The following is a 15,262-nucleotide window of genomic DNA, read 5'->3' on the forward strand; positions in this document are numbered from 1 at the left end:
AGCTCCTGGCATTAGACATCTAATAGCTATGGGTTGCTTTTCACAAAAGAAAACGTTAAAAAAAAATCTTCTATCATGTCAGAAAAAAGGATTATTACTTTCACTGAGCATCACTGCACTGAGTAAATGCTAAACGCCCAGAACCTGGAGTCACAACTGTGCTGCGAGTGCCAGTTAGAAAACAATATCGAGACGCTGCCAAATCGCACAGCAGAGCCGTCTGCACACCACCAGGGCACGGGAAGGCAAAGGCAAAGCCTGGCGCTGGGTTTGCACAGGTCAGCAGGGATGGAGGCACACACAACATGGGAAGCTGGGCTTCTAGCAAGGACCAGGTCTGCATCCCCACCAATGAGAGCCACCGCCACGACTGACACTAATTGGCTCTGCGGCTGCTGCGCGGCAGAGGTGACAAGGACCGCCTGTGCGCAGACAAGAGGCCTCCCATCCTGGAGCCCTCGGGTCACAGTGAGGTCCCTGGTGGGAGCTGTGTGTGTGCGGCCGTATCGCTGCCACGGCGAGGATGCCGGCTCCGTGAATAAAGAGCATCACTATCAGGAGTTGTCGAGCCTGCGTCACTCACTGCAAGAAGAGGGGGGGGGAGACAACCACCAGCTTAAACCAGATTTTACTGGTAGGAGCACCACCACAATCCGGGCTCTCAGGGACTTGACAAGGGAACCTGAAATGCTGCCGTTCAACTCGGAGAGACAACAATTAGCACATGTGTATGTTGGTACATGCGTGTGTTTGCATGAGCCTGCAGTACAAACACATGCAGAATGAGGAAGAAAGAGATCGCTGTCTGAAACTCAAAGCAGCAGCTACGCACAAAAATCCGTCTGCAAGCGATAATAAAGCACGGAGCAGAATTACTTTCTTCTTTCTGTCTGGTGGCAGGGAATGAAGCACACCCACCCTAAAGCAACGCCTGGTAAGAATTATGCTGCTTGTGAGAAATGCACTTTTCTGGTTCTGAGAAAAATTGGACATAATGCAAGTACCTCGAACGCAATTACTGGCACTTGTTTAGCAAGGCAGGGCACTGCGCTGCCACTGGGCTCACTCCTCACTGCTCCCAATTAGCATGCCGAGTGCTCCAGCCACACACATGGGCTCGCAGGTCAGGGATTGGCGCGGCGGAGCAGCAACCAGCAACCTGCTCGCCAATGGAATGCTCCAGCTTCCTTCATTTTACATCCTCCCATCCCTATCACGCTCCTTTCCTCCGCTCCTCTGGGGTCTCTGGAGGCAGTGATAAAAACCACAGACTCCCCCTCTCCCTCTCAGCTGGTCTCATTCACGGCTCATGGCAGACCCGCTTTCCTCCGGGGACTCACTAATGAAGACGGCCAACGTTAATCTCTTTCCCCCTCCCTGACGGGTCGATTTATAGTTCCACGGAGAGTCCTGGATTGCAGCCAGAGGGCTTGACACATTTTTCTTGTTCCAAGATGGAAGGGGGGGGGAGAGAGTGGCTTGCGCACACACACACACACACACACAGAAGACACATGCATCAATGATTTGGATGGAGCTGGAGATGTTGCTGGGATGCCTGTTTACCTGCTCCGAAACGGCATCCAAGGGGAACATGAACCAACTGCGCTCTTGTGTCTGTGTGTACACCACAAACAGCTCTGTGTTTCCATAGCACCTCTTGCAGCCCAGGGACCCCAAATCACAGGGATCCCTCCCTCAGCGCTGGGATGAAATAAAGCATCAGTTGTGTGCCAGCAGCATTACCTGGGGGTCGTTAGGGGAGGAAGTGACCGAGAACTTCTCCAGGATAAGCGGTAGGGGGAGGAGAAGGGGGAAATTTTAGATGGGCAAAGTAATGAACTGGAATGGGGCCAGGACACTGAAGGCATTGTCCCCTAATCTCGTGAAAAGCTCAGGGGGACCTTTAGCAACTGCTGGATCTAGGTCTCGGCTTTACATCCCATCTGTATGCTGCTCCAGCACAGCGATACTGGCACTGGCCCGAGGTCCCCCACACACACACACCCACTCGGCACCCTCTGCCCCTCAGCCGCACACCAGCCCCAGAGCCTCGATTTCCACAGCTGAGAAGGAAGCTATAGAAAAGGACTGACTCGGCCCACACCTGGCTCACTGGTGATGACACAACAGCCCTGCTAACAGGGGCAGGCAGTGAGCTGCCACCGCAGAGCCGCCTCCGTTCCTGGAAGAGCCGTACATTACCTCTGTGCCCCCACTTGGGAACGGAGCAGTGGATTTAAAAGGGGCACTGTCGAGCCATTTAGGGCCATTATTTCACACTAGAAGAAATGGCCTTTACAAAGCTCGATGGAAGCACGCTCTCATTCCGTCTTTAAGTAATCCTGAAGGTTTCAACTGCTGAGCTGTAAACCACAATGCAAAAAAGCACAGACAAATAGATCAGATCAGATATGAGACTGCCCAGACACAAGAGTTCCACTTGCCAAGCTGACTGCAGAGCAAAAACAGAAATGAGCGCTGCACATAATTACAGTATTTTACATTTCTACCACACTTTCTTTCCTGCAAGATCCCAAAGTGCACACACATGTGCATGCATGTGCATACAGAGAGGCAGGACACCGGGAAAATTCACTTCCTTGTGAAGGAGACCAAGAAATCACAGCGCAGTAATAACAGCTTGCACTGAACCAAAGCCATCATTAGCACAGGCACACACACACACACTCATTGAAAATCATTATAATGTGAAATCAGACCAAGCTACAGCAATCTGTACATCAGCAGCTATAGCCCTTCTGCTGCTGCTCAGTTTTACCCCAAACAGAAGATTAGAAACAGGTTTCATCAACTCTCACCCTCTGCTGCCCCACAAAGCCTCAGCTGCCAGCACCCCTTTGCTCCCACAGGGCAGGGGCAGCTCTGCAACCCTCAGTCCCCAGCCTTCCTCTCTACCAGTGCTGAGTGCTTTGCAGCCCAAACACATCCCCTGCACACACAGCCCCCAGCCCCACCGTACAGACAGCAGGCAGCGGAGCACCCAAATGGGAGCAGCAAAGCCATGGCTGGTGCCCTGACCAGTGTGCTGCTCTTCCCCTGACAAAGAGCTGAATGAAGTCAGGTACAAAGGCCCGCTCTCTACGTGTATGCCACCCAAGATGCTCTCAGCATGGATGAAAAGAAAAAAGGCCAGGAAAAAGAAAGAGTGCTGGTAGGCAAACAGGAGCAGAGATGTGACACTGGCAGAAACCTCCAACTTCAGCAGAAGCAGGAGAGAAAAGAGCAGGCTCCAGCTCAAGCTTCATCCTGGGGTGCTGGGTCATTCCCTTCTCTCTCCCACGTCTGTGACAAGTCAGTTTTGTCCTCTGCATGTTGAATATTTCATATCCATTTTAAAGTCCAACCAGAGCACACAGGCATTTTGATGCTGACTGGTGGCCAAGCACGCAAAGAACAGAGGAAGGAAGTCAAAGAGGAGACAGAGAAGAAGGCTGCTCTGAAGGCAACACAAAAAAGAACCCATGGGGTAGAAAGAGGGAAGGAAAAGTCTAGGGTTATAAAACCTCTCTAGCTGGCTAGAGATGGCCAGGATTATTTGTACTGTGGGTGTAAAACAGGAATTTCACCAGCAGTGCAACATAATGTACCATACAACTACCTGATCAGGAAAGAACTCGTTTACCAGTGGCTGGGGCTCAGTGAATGACCAGCACAGAGATGGCACCCCTCTCAGCAGAGGTTTGGGGGGAAAGGATGCTGTAGCAACACCCTCCTCTGTACTTAGGGAAACAGCCATGGGATTGCAGATGTCCAGACAGGACTCCAGATTTTAATAAGGTCACATCTGAAAGAGCCCCACATAATAAGCTGCATGGAGTCAATTTATCGATCACAGCATACAGGGCTAAGTCAGGCCTGCCGGGTTTCAAAGTTGTGGTTTCAGGGCGCATAGGTAATTCATACCTGATGCTTGAGGCCATCCCCTCTGGCTACAAATGGGAGACCAAGGTGATTTCTTAAATTTAAGTTTTATAGTTCAGCACACTATTCAGGAATGCAAGGAAGTGCCTGCTTAAAATCTGATCTTTACTTTGACAATGTCACCCTACCAGCAAAGATCTTTCTCCAGGTTTGTGTCCTCATTTTCCCATGTAATAAAACTGAGAAGAGCAGTCAGGAGACTCTTTCCCCTCCCAGTAATAGCGTGCCCACCTCGTTACCCTGAGTACAACACCAGTGAGATACTCCAGGATCTTCTGAGACCCTCACCAACGACTCCTTTCTGTGAAACCACATTAGAGGGTTCAGCTCTGATCTAGCAGTATTGCACAGCCCAGCACCTATAAAGCTATGAAAAAACAGGGTTGTGCCAATGTATCTTAGCATAGGGGATGTTACGGTGTCAGGAGACTGCTGGAGATGACCTTAAAATAATCTTAAAAATTAAAAATAGATAAAGGGTATATGTGACTCGGTTTGTTTGCTTTGGTTTGGGGCACATCTGCCTATTTCCTTTACCTCCCCTGCCTTCCCCCTCTGAGGATCCAAGTCTTTCTAGGCTGAAAAACGCTGACAATCAGAGGACCAAGAAAATGACATCCTCCTAAACAGTGAGAAACTGAAAGATGCTAAAATGAAGTGGGATTTTACTTAGCCCGTGTCAAATTCTGGTTGGTCTTCATTCACTTTTACTAGCATCTATACTAAGACTTCCACTTATTCAGTTATTTCCATCTCAAGATAGCCAACAGACTCAAAACCCTCTTACCTACAATTAAAGTATTAAACCTCACAGAAACCTTCGTTACAGTTCAGCAGCAGTTCTCTAACTAAGCCAAAGAAAACAACAACAACAAAAAAACACTGAGCACACATCTATTGAAGACTTAGATTTATCAGGTTTGATGATTTTTTAAATTCATCATGGCAGGGTTGGGAGGAGGGAAATAAATTGGTTCGAGCCCAGTGTAAAACAAACTCTCTTTGGGTCATCTTTAAAACTAATCTGGATGCAATACTAGAAAGTATGCTTAAGGAGACAAACAAAAGCCTCCCAATTGTTTTATAATCACACTATCGGTCCAAGAGGCCTAAGTAAAACTAATACGATGTGGCCGTATGAGCTGCCTGTTATTGTTGGCTACTTGAGGAAAGCAGGGCTTCAGCAATCCAGATTTACGGAACGGGGAGCCTGGCGGGTCTCTGGTTTGGTTTTGTGCCAGTTCACAATCACTCATGCTCTCGGATAAGTCATGATGCTGTCAGCGGCTTCAGCTCAGCTGCAAAACCGCGTTCTGAAAGCAGCGGACACTCAGCAAAAGCGAGGTCCTGCCTGCAAGGGGCACACAGGAAGGCCACGCTGCAGTACTTTAAGCAGGTGGGGAAGACAGCAGTGAAAGCCAGTGTGGACAGACTAACACAAACACATTCCTAACAGGACTACTTCACCACTAAAGTGGTTTTCACCAAAGCATCTGAAGGTTCATTGAAACCTAAATAAAGGTATGCTCAGATGAGCAAAACAATTCGGTCAGTGTGGCTAACAAATTGCTGTCCCCCCAAAGCCCGATACTGCCGACTTACCATATGTGTTTCCAGTCCTCTGTAATGCAAAGGAACCATCGGTATCCTCAGAGAAATCCCCCACAAACTGTTTTTGTGCTGCTCACAATCAGAGGGGACAGTCTGGCTCACAGTCAGCAATCTGGCACGTTGGCAGGGGCCGGCTACAAAGGATGTCCCTAGAGTTCCCAGTCTAGCTCCATCCCCTGGCACCAAAATCAAATAGGAAGTCAAACTTTCAATTTAAAAACTAAATAAAGGCAGAAATGTAGCTCTGACCCCACCAGGATACTGCCTCAGGAATAAGCAGTGAAGCTGCCCCCAGGAAGGCACAATGCATCAACAGTGGGATGGTAGTGGGCTGGTTTCCATCACACCCCACAGGTCCTTGAAGGAAACAAGAACCCAGGCAAGACCTGGGGAGGAGCTGGGCAGAAGGTACCTAGGATCAACCTTCTCTCTCTCTGCCTCTCCCCCAGCAGATCTCATCTGTGCCATCAGGATTTTGGTGACATTTCCCCTCAGCCCCCCACTGCCACCTCCCCGGGCTACGCGCAGCCAAGGGTGCAGAGAACACCGCACGCTCTGTTTCCTTTGCGGGCTGGACAAATAAGTCTTCAGCTAGCCGCATGCAAGCCATTAAAAATATATTAACATACCCAGCAGGGGCTGTCACTTTTTCTTTTCTTCCCCCCTCCCCTTTTCTTAAATGCAGAGAAGGGAGAAATCTTGCCACAATAACAAGAGGTTTTCATCAAGTCTCATTACCTTGAGCACAGCCGTGCAACACAGCCCCCACAGAGAACAGCCCTCGGCTCCCGCTGTCATTAAAGGAGCGAAGATCTTAAACAAAAATTAAACCCAGGGCAACACAGAGCTGGGAGCATGCGGATGGGTGAGGCAGGCAGGGATAGGATAGGATGAATGCATCCTACGGAGCTGGTCAGGGACACGTGGGGTTTCATGCTGGCACCTGGGGTCATCCTGCATTTCCCAGCAGGGTAGCAGCATTCCCTCATGCTTATAAGGCTCAGGGATAAGTGAGGCGATTCCACGCTTCGCAGGCTGCCCAACAGGCATGGCCTCACACACCCTGACACACACGTGCTCCAGCCACTCCCAGGCCCCCACATGGCTAACTGGAAAGAGGTGACCCAAGGCAAATGGGATGTAAAAATGAAGTCTGGTGTGGTCGCATTTTACAAGTCTCTAGGTGAGACTTAAATATGTTTCCTATTGGGAATGGGGAAAGTGAAAACGCTCTCCCTTGAGAAGAGAGCAGAAGAGTGAAGAAAGGCCGAGCTGTGCAGAAATGATGATAAGGCACTGACAGAAGGTGGACAAGGATCTCTGAGGAGTAAGGAGGATGAGGACCAAAGCAGCTGAGGAGTGGGGACTGACCACAGATATCACAGAATTAACTCCTGGCAGAGCGGTTAGGAGCAGAAGGCAGCCATGAGGACAATATGGCTCACAAACAGAACACGAACAAGGTGACCAAAAGACAGGATGGTGACACCCAGGGTCCAGCCCAGTTGCAGAGGAAGGCACCAGGGAAGCGTAAAAGAAGCTATTCCTGATCTCTGGTGCTCCTAACTGTTGCAGCTGTAAACGCTTCAACAGGTCATCATCTGCACAGCTCATGCACCCTCCAGCTCTGGAGTAATTACGTCCATTCTGTAAAAGACACACACATCACATAGTAAGGTCCACTGATATCACAAAGACAGATAGGAGAGTAAGCAAAATGTCTGACGGTACTAGGAACAGAGCAGAAATAGCCCCGATATCACAGTGATGTGATATAAATCAGATGTATTCGCCTCTTCTTTACTCATCCTATCTTGGCAAGGGCAGATGAGGGACTGAGGGAGTTCAGGAAGTGGCAACAAAGAAAGAGAAAAGGCTTGGAAGGCAGCAAGTGGTCTACACATGGGAAACAACGTGTGTGTTAACAGCAATGTAATTAGGTCAGGGGATAGCTGTGTTGTAACAGATTCCTTGGACTTGGCTCCATCCAAGGTAGACATGCACATGAATGCTGCATCAGCCTCTACTTGCTGGCTTGCCAGCAGCCTGGATTCTAGACAGCTTGCTCCAAGTGACTAGCATGCCCTGCATCACGACCCAGGCCCTTGATGTGGGCTCCCAGCCCCGTGCCTGCCTCCAGGAGCAGTGTTTGGACTGCGAGGCTGGAGCCAAGGCACCGCTGCCTGCTGCCAGAACAACGCGTGCAGGAGGAGGCACTGGGAAGGCTGCAGGCAGTGTGCGTGGGAACAGAGCTCAAAGTGATGCAGGCTAAGGTCATCTCGGGGATCAGGGGGTTGCCACCCATGATTAAGGCACAATCAAGAAACATTTCCTGACAGTAAAGTCTATTAGACCACAGAACGGGCTCCCAGGGGAAGCGGGGCAAGCCTCATCCCACCGACTCCGTGAGGAGTGACAAGGCAGGCAGCAGCACTCAGCACACAGGGCTGGCAGGACAGCCTGGCAAGGGCAGTACCCACCAACATTTCCCCTCACCACAGACCATGCTGTTTAACCTGGGTCATTCCATGTGCTCACAGGGACGGTGAGACCACATCAGGTCACTGAAGTACAACAGATGGGATGGCAGCAGTGGGACAGGACAGGCATGTGATGTGGAAAGGGAGGAAACAGGCCATGCTGCAAATCCTCTGGGCATACAGAGAAAGGCAGTGGAGGATTCAATTCAGGTGGAGGGGGGTTAACTAATCATGATTTGGCACGGCCACACTCATGAAACTGGGCATGGCCTGGTACATATGAAGGTGATCTTAATTTACAGCAGAGAGCATGTCTGTTAATAGTATAGCTGCTACCATGTAAGTTTCTGACACTGGGCTGGCATTAGTGCTTTCGATCTTTAAGACTTTGTGTTGACTTCATGTTTAATGACCTCCTTCTAACTGTCCAGTTTTCATATTTTTAAAAATGGAATGATTAGCTTGGTTTTGAACTGCATAGTTCTACAGGAATATGTGTTTTGCCCCATTTAACGTTAGCAGACACCTATCTTCTTCGTTGTTTTTTTGTTAGGGGGGCAGGGAAGGAGGCATGAAGAACCTCCCAAGTTCAAAATGAATCTCTCCGCTTGTAACACGCTTCCCTCCATCTCCCAACACAGTGGTTACAGAAGCTGCCCACGGCTGACACTACTTGTGGAGCTCCATATGGTTCTGCTTCCATTGATTTTTCCTCAGCTTGACACACTTTGGCACTGCTCGGGTTTTCCTGGTCCTCGGGGAACAGGAAAGATTCCATCAATTCCAGCTTTTCCTTTGCTTTGTTTTGACAAAGCTCCCACTGTGCCATCTATGGCAAACGCATTGTTACGGTGAGGCGCAAAGGTGAACTTGTTTCAACGCCACCAGAGCTGTGGATTTGTTCACGTTGCGCTCAGAATCGTTAGCAATTATTTATGTTGCATTAGTGCTCAAGAACCTCTACAATATCAGGGTCTCCTGCACTCAGCACAAGGCGCACGCACAGCAGCAAACGCCTGAGCCTGACTAACGTGCTATAGCAAAGTCATTTAATTTCAGGTAGAAAGGCTTCAAAATGGAGTGTCATTTTAAAGCGCCCCGAAGTTGACAACGGTTTGTACAATTATCACAAACCACTCAAAGAAAGGTTCAGTACACCCTGGGAGTACCATGCATTCACCATAACTCAGCGAATGCTTTTTGCAGCTCCCTTCTACGCTCAGTCATGAAGGATATAGATCATTACAGCCTCCAGCTATGGAGCTCTAGCTCACAGAGTAGCAGCTCACACGTTTAGCTCTGGAGATCCCCAGTTCAATCTGCTGCATGTCAGCCAAGAGGGCAGCTGTCATATAATTACCGCCACAACTTTGCATGTGAAAAAGTAGGGAGAGCGAACGGAGATCTTATTATAGAATTCTGGTTGCAACCTGCTGAACGGCTCCTATTTAAAGTAACTTCTTGTAAAGAGGAGGAGAAAAAAAAAAGAAAAAAAAAAAAAGAGTCTTCCATTCAGCTTCCCAATCCTTTCTGTTTTGCAGAAGAAATCAGCGCTGCTTTGCAGGAAGTCCTTTGTTACAAATGCATGTGTATATTTAATGAAGTGCACACGTGTAGGCTCAGGAGTAAGGCTCCAGCCCCTTATCAGCTGCAAAAGAAAAACAATTCTCACTGCTGCAACCCAGCAATCTGAAGTCCAAGATGGCACCTCAGTTGCTTTCTGAGCTATAACCATTCACCAGCAGCCAAGCCAACTGAATCTGGGATTTACATATTATAATTTAGGTTCAAGAAATCTTAACTTAGTTACATCTTCCCCCCTCCCCTTCAAACTGCACATACAAGCTCTCAGGAAGACTTAACATTACAGAGAATCTGAGAGGATTTGTGCCTTGAGCTACAAAGGTACAAATCATGGCAAAAAAAAAAAAAAATCAAATCTCAAATGAAAATACTTTAATGAATGCAACACAAAACAATTAGACCAAGTTTCTTCTTATCCATTAATCTTTCTGCAGATCCTTCTGCACACATGCAGCAATTTTTGAGCCAACTCTTCTTCCAAGCCAAGATGTTCAAAAACAGAATTTGAAACAATGTAATCCAGTTTTAAAGAAACATTAATTTCCCCCAAAACAATTATTCTAGAAATCTGTCTTTCAACAGCCAAACTGTCAGGCTTCAAATACAACTCAAATTCTCTGCAGAACATTCTCTACTAGAAAGTCCTGTCCATCCGCCCGTTCACCCATCCATCCACGTATTGCCAACAGCACGAAACCCCCATTCTCTGCACTGAACCACCTTGGATCACCAGCAGCAGATCAGAGCTAGAGCTCTCATTCCTTGCCAAGGACTGACCCACTCACTACATACCAATCCACGTGGGCTTCTCTGGCTCAAGCTGCTCGGTACCTGCAAACGTACTTCTGAAACATGCCAACCAGTTCATGCTCACTGCACCTTCAAAGCAGCACAGCATGGTGCTTCCAATGGGATGTGAAGGAGAAGCTCCCTGCGGACCATTGCAAAGCCAAGCTCCAGAATTCAGCACAAGCACAGGCGCACCAACACTCTGTACGTAAACCAGCTGAGTTCTCCAGTGACATCCCTCCATCAGCCTTATTTCTGAAGAGCTGTTTTCACTGCGTTCAGAGCCTCTGCTTCTTACCTCAAGCAAGAAAGAACACCTTGGCACTGCACAAACCTTCTGACCATCTATCTCCCTCCTTCTGAAAACAGGCTGAGGGAGAGAAAATCAAGGGCACAAAGCTCAATTCTGAAGAAAGCTGCTTGCAGCACAGAAGTAAAACCTGTCTGGGCCCATCACCCAGGAGGGACCCACAAAGGGCTCACCCCCCCCTCACCTTCTACAGGCAGGCAGAGCTCACCACCATCTGAACCACCCTTGCTGCAGAGTCCAATGTAAGCAGTACAGCTGTGCACAGAGATCGCTGAAACGCGACACCGACAGGCTATTTTCTGGTATTATTTCTGTAAATTTAGCACTGCTAAAAGGTTCCAGATAGATGCTCTCTGGAGACTGAAAGCCTTTGCCTACCCGGAGAAGATATGCAGAGAGAATCGCAGCAAAGCGTAGATGTGCTTTTCTCATCTCTCCCAGCCTGCCGAGGCTGAAATGACTGACAACGGTCCAAAATGAGGGACACACATAAATTATTAATATTGCACTAGTAGTCGTGCTGTTGCTGTGACAGTCTAAAGACTTGAGAGAGGCAGGCCCTGCAGGGGAATATTACTTCACTTCAAAATCATTCGTTCAGGAAGCTTGCATACCGAGGAGAAAAGAATCACTCTGCAGCAAGCTCCATCGAAACCCTCAGTTTTAAGACCCTTCCTTTCCAAGGCATAAAGCAATTTCAACGAGAACGGGAAAGCAACGTGAAACATCAGCAACTCTGGATTTCAAGCGAGCACCACGGGAGCAGCATTTTTTCCAGATGCGAACCCTCACACGTGTCTCCTCCCCAACCTGGGAAGCCCACCCTGCTTCTGAGAGCTGGAGCCGTGTTTTGTCTCTGCAGCTACTCTGCTGAGGCAGCCGAGCCCGCGCCAGCCGGGATAATGGGCACTAGCACATGGCTGGCAGCCAAAAAGCCACTTCGGGCAGCAACCTGCGCTGCAAGAGCGCGAGGCTCCGGCTTTGCGTTCTCCCAGACCTCTTATCTCCTTCCAGGTTTCGTGCTATACCTGCTGCCGCAGCAGCCAAAAACCTGTAAAGCAGTATTTATATAAAAAAAGGTGGCTTCCTACTGATCATTTTTCCTCTTCTCCCCTGTTGCGAGTTTGGTCCATTTCACATCGATTTCCAGAACTGAGATAAATGAACGGAACTTTGGCATTTCAGAAAACAACTTCAATGATTTTTTGTCTTTTTTAGCAATCAAGAATAAATTCACTTTGCATTTAAAACAGCAAAATTCCCTCCCCAAATACTTGAAATAGTTACTGAAACGTTTTCTTTGCCAAAACCCCACAAAGACTCAAGCTTATTAATAACATTTTGAATATAACAAGCACAACATAGCTCCATACCAAAAAGAGAAGAAAGCAGGCAATTCCTCAAACAATAAAGTAATCCATTTTGAAAGCTAGTATTTTCTAGTACAAATTCTTGCATTAACCAAAACAGGAAGGCTTTCAGTAAGTCTACACACCAACGGGGGGAAAGAAAAAGCAGACCCTACCCCCAGATGGATGGCATTCCTCTCTTTGGGTGCAATGTGGTAGCATTTGACTGACGCATCTGATCCATTCCCAAACTCCAGGCGATGTTTTAATCATCAATGGGCAGAATCCTATTAATTTTCAGGGAAAAAAAATAGAAAAACAGAGTAGAATATGGAGATAGGATACAGAGCACCTGGCATTTGACTAGCAGATCCAGCTGATTTAGCTAGGCCCATAATAATCAGAAATTAAAGAATAAGTTGGTGGCACTAAGTGCCATCTACCAGTGGAATCCCCTTCCACCCCTCCACCCTCCCTCTGTCACCTTAGCCCGACCCCATCTCCCGACACAGCTTGGAACATCAGTCCCACAGCAAAGGAAAGGGATGAGGCAGAGGAGTGGGAAGAACTAGAACAGGGTGAATGGGGACAGTGCATCAAGCCCGCTGGCACACCCCAAGGGTGGGCACAGGCCCATGCTGAGCAGAAAAGAGCACATCCAGCACGCAGGAGGAGGTAGCAGCAGAGCAGCTGGGGCTCTCTCAGGCCATCAAGCCCTTGAAGGTCAGGGCACAGAGCTTGCATAGAGCAGCGATGGCAAGAGGATGACATGCTCAGCCCTGCTGGGGGCTGTGTGGCTGCAGCCCAGGGTCCCACCAGGATCCCTGTAGCACACGGCTTCACGCCCAGCCCCACTGCGCCTGTAACCAACCCCACGGGCCGGTCAGCAGGGCTTGAACCCTGGGATTCAGCAGGCACCAGCCTTTACCTCACACACTAAATAATTAAACTCTGTGGGAGCAGCAGCAGCCTCGTAAAACTCTCATACAGCCCAAGCCAGCCATTAATGGGGGTCAAAGATGAACACTTTTTTTTTTTTTAAGTGCGCTTTGATGCATGGGGAGAGCGGTGAGAGGAGATGTTCATTACCCTCTGTGCTACCCAGAGCATTTTTCCTGACTATCAACACCTCCTCCTCCCACCCGCACCATGTGCTGCTGGCAGCCACCCATCCACGCAGCTGGAGGCCATCGGAAAGTGCATCTGGTCACCTGCAGGCAGCAAGGGGCCAGCAGAAATAGCAAGGGCTCTCTGGCCTCAGCACCCCCTCCTGCCAGCCCTTGGGCTGGGGAAGCCATGGGCAGCACACGGAGCACTCAGCAGGGCACGCACTGCAGGGCTGAGCTGTCACAGACTTGGGATGGACTCACAGGGATCATCAAGTCCAAATGGCAGTCAGCAAACAACAGGGCAATGAGAAAACGCGACAGAAACCTCAGCAGAACAACAAGTGCCTTCAATTACAAGGAACAACTCCATCACAGGGTTGGATCCATCACCCCATGCGCTGGGTCGTGGTGTGCTGCATGAGCACACTGCTATTATCTGTTTGCAATCACGTTTCAGTCGGTCTTTCTGCTTAATGCACGAAGAGCAGAGCTAATCAGATTCACTCTTTCTTTATGCTTAATGCTTTCAGTTCCCAAGCATGCTCCGTGCTGATTCAACCAATGCTCAGCTAACACTATCCAGGAGCAGGCAGTGCAAAAGAAGATGGGACTACCTATTAATCTTAGCTCTTCTTTCCACTCATTGTCTGAAATTCCTTCTGCAGTCAAAGCTTTGCTACGAGAATCAGGAAATTCCCATTTCCCCCTCTCCACTCCGTTCTGCAAGCTGCTCCTGCAGCGGTATCTGGGCAATTAATTACCGCACAGACCTATTGGGCTTTCCTCTCACCCTCAGGGAGCTTTTTTAGGTATTTCCTGGCTGGGAACCTCCACAGAAGGATGTCTTCTGCTGGCACCGCAATACCCGTCCTTCACTAATCTGTCGGAAGTGACCCTCACATGCTCTCCTCCCCCTGCTCTCCCAGAGCTGTGTGATTACTACAGCCCAGCATATGAACTCTAACAGCACTTCCAGCCTGAGGACACAGCGACTCCAAACAGGGCCCTGCGCCCTCCCTCCATTCCTTTGCCCTCTGCAAGGCAAATGGGACATCTTCTGGAGCCAGCTGCAATGCCGTCACCTGCCGGTACCGGAGCAAGTGCCACAGCTGTGCAGAGGGCCCCAGTAACACCCAAGACCATGAGCCAGGTTGAGCAGCACAGGAGATGAAGCCAACAGCAGCTCATGCACCTGCATGTGACCCCCAACTGACGCCCACAGCATCAGGCAAAGCAGTAGCAGCTCCCGGATGGACCCTGGCCACGCAGCTCCTTTTCCAACACCTGCCCCAGGCCTGCAAACAAGTGCAGGGGATGGAGGAAAACCATACCTCTGTCTGAGATTACTTACAGCATTTTCTATCCTGCCCCTCTCTTATAAAGGGGGGTGTTTCTTTTGTCTTTAATAGTGCAGCTGGCTTATAAGCGTGTCAGATTTATAAAAACATATCCCTGAAAACAAAGCCACTTTGTGCTCAGCATATCCAGTGGCACCATTATTTAATATCAATACACCAGTTCTTTCCTTTATGCACTCCACTGCCGGAACACAAATCCACTGTAACAGCCACCCGGTGTATAATCTTACCCTGTAAAGCAACGCAGCCCCACAATAATCCCTCTCTTCCCATAATGTCTTCAAATACCAACAAGAAGAATTTAAGCTTAAATGTTTAAAAAAGAAAAAAAAGAGCAGAAGGATAAACATCTCTTAACAACTCTCAAATTGGAGCAAATTCCCCCACCTCTCCCTACTGTTATTTGAAAACAGCTGCACAAACATCTCCAATTCGTGCCGCACACCAATTGCCACCTGCCCTTCCCACCAGGTATGGCCACTCAGTCAGCCCACGCACACAAAGGCTCCCCACACCCTGCTGCTTTTGGCAAACAACCCCCTGGTGACATCATCTTCACCCCCGTGCTTTATAAAACTCAGTAGGCAGCACAGGATCTGCTCCAGTAGTTGTAAAGCAATCACTGAGGGCCAAGAGACGTCTCCATCCCATCTCCTAAACGCACACTCTGACCCATGCCGTGCCCCTGCTAAGTGCACACGTGGGCGTGCATCTCATCAGGCTGCAC

General features: G+C 49.0%; 1 protein-coding gene across 6 annotated transcripts in view; it reads right to left on the reverse strand.

Moving 5' to 3' along the window:
- The window catches only part of TCF20 (transcription factor 20), a 116,130-nt gene that overhangs the window by 94,845 nt on the left and 6,023 nt on the right, over positions 1-15,262 (reverse strand). For 5 of the 6 annotated variants that reach the window (XM_052668372.1, XM_052668368.1, XM_052668373.1 and 2 more), the window contains exon 2: positions 12,245-12,355. The exons of the other annotated variant lie outside the window; for it this stretch is intronic. The gene's annotated coding sequence lies outside the window, so the exon portion shown is untranslated. The remainder of the gene's footprint in view (positions 1-12,244; positions 12,356-15,262) is intronic. 6 annotated transcript variants of the gene reach the window in all.

Source organism: Tympanuchus pallidicinctus, unplaced genomic scaffold (genome assembly GCF_026119805.1).
Source record: "Tympanuchus pallidicinctus isolate F22 unplaced genomic scaffold, pur_lepc_1.0 scaffold8, whole genome shotgun sequence".
Classification (NCBI taxonomy): Eukaryota; Metazoa; Chordata; class Aves; order Galliformes; family Phasianidae; genus Tympanuchus; species Tympanuchus pallidicinctus.